At 37.4% G+C, this 5,619-nt stretch overlaps 1 pseudogene; it reads right to left on the reverse strand.

Annotated features, from left to right (window-relative positions):
* Nucleotides 1–3,286: 3,286 nt before the first annotated feature.
* On the reverse strand, nt 3,287–5,122 carry Kpna1-ps3 (karyopherin subunit alpha 1, pseudogene 3; annotated as a pseudogene).
* Nucleotides 5,123–5,619: the final 497 nt, after the last annotated feature.

The following is a 5,619-nucleotide window of genomic DNA, read 5'->3' on the forward strand; positions in this document are numbered from 1 at the left end:
AGAAAGCTGAAGAAAATAATCTCCAGGTATTAAAGGGAGGGAGGGATGTGGGAAGGGAAGAGGAGGGGGAGGGAAAGGGGGAGTGTGCAGTTCAGATATAGGAGGAGATGGGGAAGTCCAGAGGGTCTGGAATTTGAAAGTATGTGTGTAGCAGTGGGGGAGGGAAAACTGGGGTAGCCACTAGAAAGTTCCAGATGCCAGGTACTGAAGAAGTTCCCAGGACCCAACAGGGAGTACATTAGCTAAAATATTCAACAAAATGGGGAGAGAACCTGTGGAGACAATATACAGTGGATATGTATGGCTCCTGGTTGAGGTATGGGGGTCACCCACCCACCTTGAAAGTATTAAACCAGAATTCCTCCCGTTAAAAGAAAATGCAGGAACAAAGTGTAGAGCCGAAACTGAAGGAAAGGCCATACAGAGACTGCCCTGCCTAGGCATCCATCCCATCTGTCAACAGCAAACCCAGATACTATTGCTGATACGAAGTGCTTGCTGACAGGAGTCTGGTATAGCTGTCCCCTGAGAAATCTGCCAGAGCCTGACCAATACAGAATCGGATGTACACAGCCAAACATGTGACTGAGTGCGGGAACCCCAGCGGAGAAATTAGGACAAGAACTGCAGGAAACGTAGAGTTTTGCAACCCCATAGGAAGAATAACATCAACCAAACAGACACCTCAAACCTCCCAGGGACTATACAACCAACCACCGAGTACACATGGGGGGTCCCAAGGCTCCAGCTGGATACATAGCAGAGGATTGCCTTATCTGGCATCACTGGGGAGGCGGCTGGGGGTGGGGCTTTGTTCCAATGGAGGCTTGATGACCCAGGATGGAGGAACGACTAGGCCGCTGAGGCAAGAATGGGTGCGGGTAAGGGTAGGGGATGAGGGGCTTGTGGAGTGGAAAAACAGAAGGGGAATAACATTTGAAATGTAAATAAATAAAATAACCAGTAAAAAATGGAAAAGAAAAAAATTCCTCTCTATGGTAGGCCAAAAAAAGGTTTGCTGTGTTTCTATGTTTATCCAGTAGAAGTCTGTCATGGGTTAGATTTGAATTGTAGAAATGTAGTTATTTAAATAAATGATTAAAATGATTTGCAGGGTCCACTGATCTTTTTACTATTGCTGAATTAACACAATATATTTTCCAATATTTATTGAATGAAATTTTATTTATTTTTCACTTGCTCAGAGATTATTCATGAGTAAAAATTATGTTATATATGCCATTGAAAATTGCAATTTTCAAATTATTCTATGAATCAACTATTTTAATAGTGAAAAATACTTTATAAAATTTTACTGAAGCACATCCATTAATATATAATTATAAATATGTCTCTAATGAGTTACACTTAATTATTTATAAAAAAGATTATTAAATGTATTTGAATCAAAATTAGAAAATATAAAATTATGTTCAAGAACACCAGAAAGTTAAACTTAAGAAATATGGTTATTTATAAATTTTCAAATATTTTTCTCCCTTTTCATACCATACATTTTCTGAAAGCAGTGAACTTAAGTAGTAGTTCATGAATACTACAACTCATTGATAATAATTAGGCAATAGTGCAAAAGGAATTAAAATGAATTTTACAATTATTACTTTTACTTTATAAAAATTCTTGGTTCAGTTTATGTTTTAAAGAAAACTAAAATAACTTATCTCTTGTTGAAAGTATTTGCTGGGTATCAGATACATGGCAAATACAATAAAGTCTATATATTTTTTGCATTCTTTTATTTTAAGGTCTTGAAAACTAAATTGTTTGGTAGTTAGAAGTGATTTCTACATGACATTATAAGCTCTTCTGTAGATTCTCAATTGGAACTTTGAAAGTCAAATTCACTTTTTCAAAGATTGGATAAATGGAACTTTTCTTAAATATGTTTCAGGTTGTAAATATACCTTTCATATTGTGATTTCTTATAAAATATGGTTCATTAGCTCCATATACTCATTTTAGTTGACTGGGAGAAAGATTTATTTAGCCAACTTATATCCCTGATATATTATTCAGTTACACATAATGTAAATGTCCCTCCCCATGAAAAGGCCTGCTGTAAGTAGCCCAGGGCTGCAGCAATTTCCTGGGCTATACAGTCCTCTGGATCCTTTTGCTGATGTTTTGCTGTCCTGCGTGACTAAGCCTGCCTACAGTGTTATTTCCAAATCAGATAGAGTGCATTATTTTACAAGAAGCAGAGGTTTTACAATTACTGCCACTACACTGGCTTACTAAACAATATGTCTAATTAGTTATAAAAATTAGTCAAATTCACAGAGAAAAATAGTTTCCAAATTCTTAGGTCCTCTGTTTCCATGGAAATTGTCTCAGCCTACTGTTTAAAAATAAATTAAAAGAAACCATTTACTATGAAAAACATGTAGAGTATATTGTTTATCTTGTTTTTACACATATCCTTCCAGTGGTCCTTCTTTCTTTCTGAATAATAGTGAAGAAGTTTTCATTTTAGCCCTGTTGTTGTGAACCTTTTCTCTAATGCCCTTCTCATCTCTCAAAGATACTTTGACAACTTGCTCTTTCTGAATAAACAAAGCATTCTTTCAAAGCAGGAAATTTTCATTTCTGAATATAATCTTTTCTCATCATTTACACACTTTACATTTCTTAACAGACATTCTACCTACTGAAATACAATTACAGATTTTGTTACTTTAAGGCAAATTTATACTGTTTGTCTCAGGGTTCTCTGATTTGTGATTCTTCTACCTCAGCCCAAAGATGTTGGAATCATAAAAGCCATTCTCTCTCTCTCTCTCTCTCTCTCTCTCTCTCTCTCTCTCTCTCTCTCTCTCTCTTCTTTCTTCATATGAATTTGCTTCATTTCCTCTGGCCTGAGTCTTCTTTTCTGAAGAATAATGTCTTTGTTTTATAATCAGGATACAATTACCATGTAAAAATTAATACAATTAATTTCTTAACAACTCATTGCTTTATTTTCCGTTTAGTTTGCTTCACAAAATACTATTTCTGTCAGATTAACACTGTGTCACCAAAAGAATTCACACAGTGACCGTTTGTTTTCTGTTATCTTAGTATTTGTCTTTTCAGCAATAGTCTAATTTGCATATTATATTATGTGATTAATTACTTATTTTGACATGATTATAACCAAATTTAGATTGGTTTACACTTTTTAAAACTTTAAATATATTTGTTATAATTTCTTTTAATTATTTTTATATGGTAACATAAACATATATGGTATAAAAATCACACTTTTTTAAAAGAAGAATGGCACTTAATCTTTATTTACAGGACATGACAGGGTATGAAATTCCACGTAGAAATAAACTCAGAGGACAGCTTCATAGAGTGTGTACAGTTTATAACTGTTCAAGTATAGTTTCTTTTGTAAAAAGTGCTACAATAAGAAACCACATTTAAAAAGAGTTCTTAGTAGAGAAAAAGTAAGACAAATTTATGAGAACACAGTACAGCACAGCATATAGCTAACAACTTTGTGCTTTGGCTGGACATTAGAAGTTAAAGGTCCCAGGAACTCCAGCCTGAACTTGGAAGGCGAATCCTTCAGAGGTAGTTTCTGGCACCACATTTTGATCTACCTTTTCCTTTACTGAGAAGTGCTTCTCAATTAGGTTCAACGAGGCCTTCTATACAGACTCGTCCTCATGGCTCTGTACTTCTTCAATTTTATCCAAGCCTCCACACTCTTCTATCATTATACTAAGTTTTTCTGTCTCACCTAGGTTCTCTGCAGCCTGAAAGATATTTGAAATGGCATCAAGAATAACCTGAATAATTTTGGTATCTCTTGCACTCAAGAGGTTCATCAAAGGTTCTATTATTCCACAATGAACAAGATACACAATGTGTTATAGCCCATGCAGCTTCCTTCTGTGTCTTAAAGTCTGCCTTAGAGAGGACACCAACAAGAAACGGGACTAGGCCGTGATTTACAACTTGCTGTATCTGGTCCTGGCATTTTGCTGTAATGTTCGACATTGTCCATGTGGCCTCCTTCTGAATATTAGTTTTGGGGTTTGTTAGCAGGCTGGGAAAGACTGCAAGAGCACCTTCATCTATCACTTTCTGAGTCTGTTCATCTGTTTCGGTGACAATATTCCCTATAGCTCTTAGTGCCGGCGTCACAATGGGCAGTTCCGTAGCTCCTAGAAGCTTCACAAGCTGGGGAACAACTCCCTTCTTCACAATCATCTCAATGGGCTCCTTTGGACCATCAGTCAGGTAGGAAGTAGCCCAGCAGGAATCTACTAATACTTCTTGATTGTTGTGGTGTAGGAGTCGAACTAAAGTAGGGAGAATCTGCTCAACAGCATCTCAAGGGGTGGTGGTGTGTGTGCAGGATTCTTGTTTCGACAAAGGTTTGAAAGTGTCCAGGTAAGATTCCGTAAGTAACCACAAGCCAAGGATGACAGATCAAGAACTGCAAGAAGTGCCAACGGTGGGTCAATTGCACCATAACTAAGTCTTGGAAAACTGAGCCATCACCTGCAATGTTTCCAAGAGCCCATACAGCTTGCTCGCTGATGTGAGCATGGGGAGATGCCAAGAGAGAAATAAATTCTGGGATAGCACCTCCATCTACCGCAGCTTTGGTCTATTCCGATGTTCCAGAAGCAATGTTGGTGAGCACCCAAGCAGATTCACACTGAATGGGACTACAACCAGTTTTGCCCAAGAAGGACACAAAATTTGGCATCAAACCAGCCAGGATGATGTTGTCTATAGGAGGATGTTTCTTTCTAGAAAGCAGTTTCCGAGCAGCTTGAGTAGCTTGGAGCTGGCTTTCCGAATTGTTACTGTTTATGCCTTTAACAATGTCCTCGACAGACGAACTTACAGTACCCTGATTGTTTCGCTTTTCCTGTAGTGAAGTAGCGTCATCAGGGAATGAGTTGATGTTCCTCCTTTTCAGCATGTGGTCATCTTTTTAGCTTTCCTAAGTTGCACATTAACCTCTATTCGGCAGCATCGCATTTCTGTACTGTCTTTCCCCTTGTTCTTGAGTCTGTTAAGCCGTGCAGCTGTTGAGTTAGCATTCTTGTTAGTGGACATGGTTGCAGGAACAAGGAGGAAGGAAAGCTGCACAGCCGGTTCAGACTTCCAGGAAGGTCGGTACAGGTCTCTCAAGCTACCGGTCGGCAGCTGCCCAAACGTCCACTAGCCCTCAGCACTCAGACTTTGAGCCAAAATCACACATTTTAATTTTATCTTCCACGTTCTTCTCATGTTTGGGAAGTATGTAAGGGTGTGTGTGTGTGTGTGTGTGTATAACTACCATAAGGAAGGGAAATAGAATATTTTGTATTCACTTCTGTCATGGCCTTTTAAATTAAGTACGGCTCTTATATAACTTCTCAAATTTCTTATTAATGGAACCTGTACATATTATATACCTGGCTTCTTGGCCCATCACGATGTTTTTAAGAACTTGTCATGTTTTCATCACATCAACTTCATCACTTTGAAAGGTACACATCATATCAATAGATACAATTATTTTCCTTAATTATAAATACAATAATAGTATATGTAATTGTGGAATATTGTATGCATAATATATATTTATAATGTACTATCTATCTAGTATGT

This window comes from Rattus norvegicus, chromosome 6 (genome assembly GCF_036323735.1).
Source record: "Rattus norvegicus strain BN/NHsdMcwi chromosome 6, GRCr8, whole genome shotgun sequence".
Classification (NCBI taxonomy): Eukaryota; Metazoa; Chordata; class Mammalia; order Rodentia; family Muridae; genus Rattus; species Rattus norvegicus.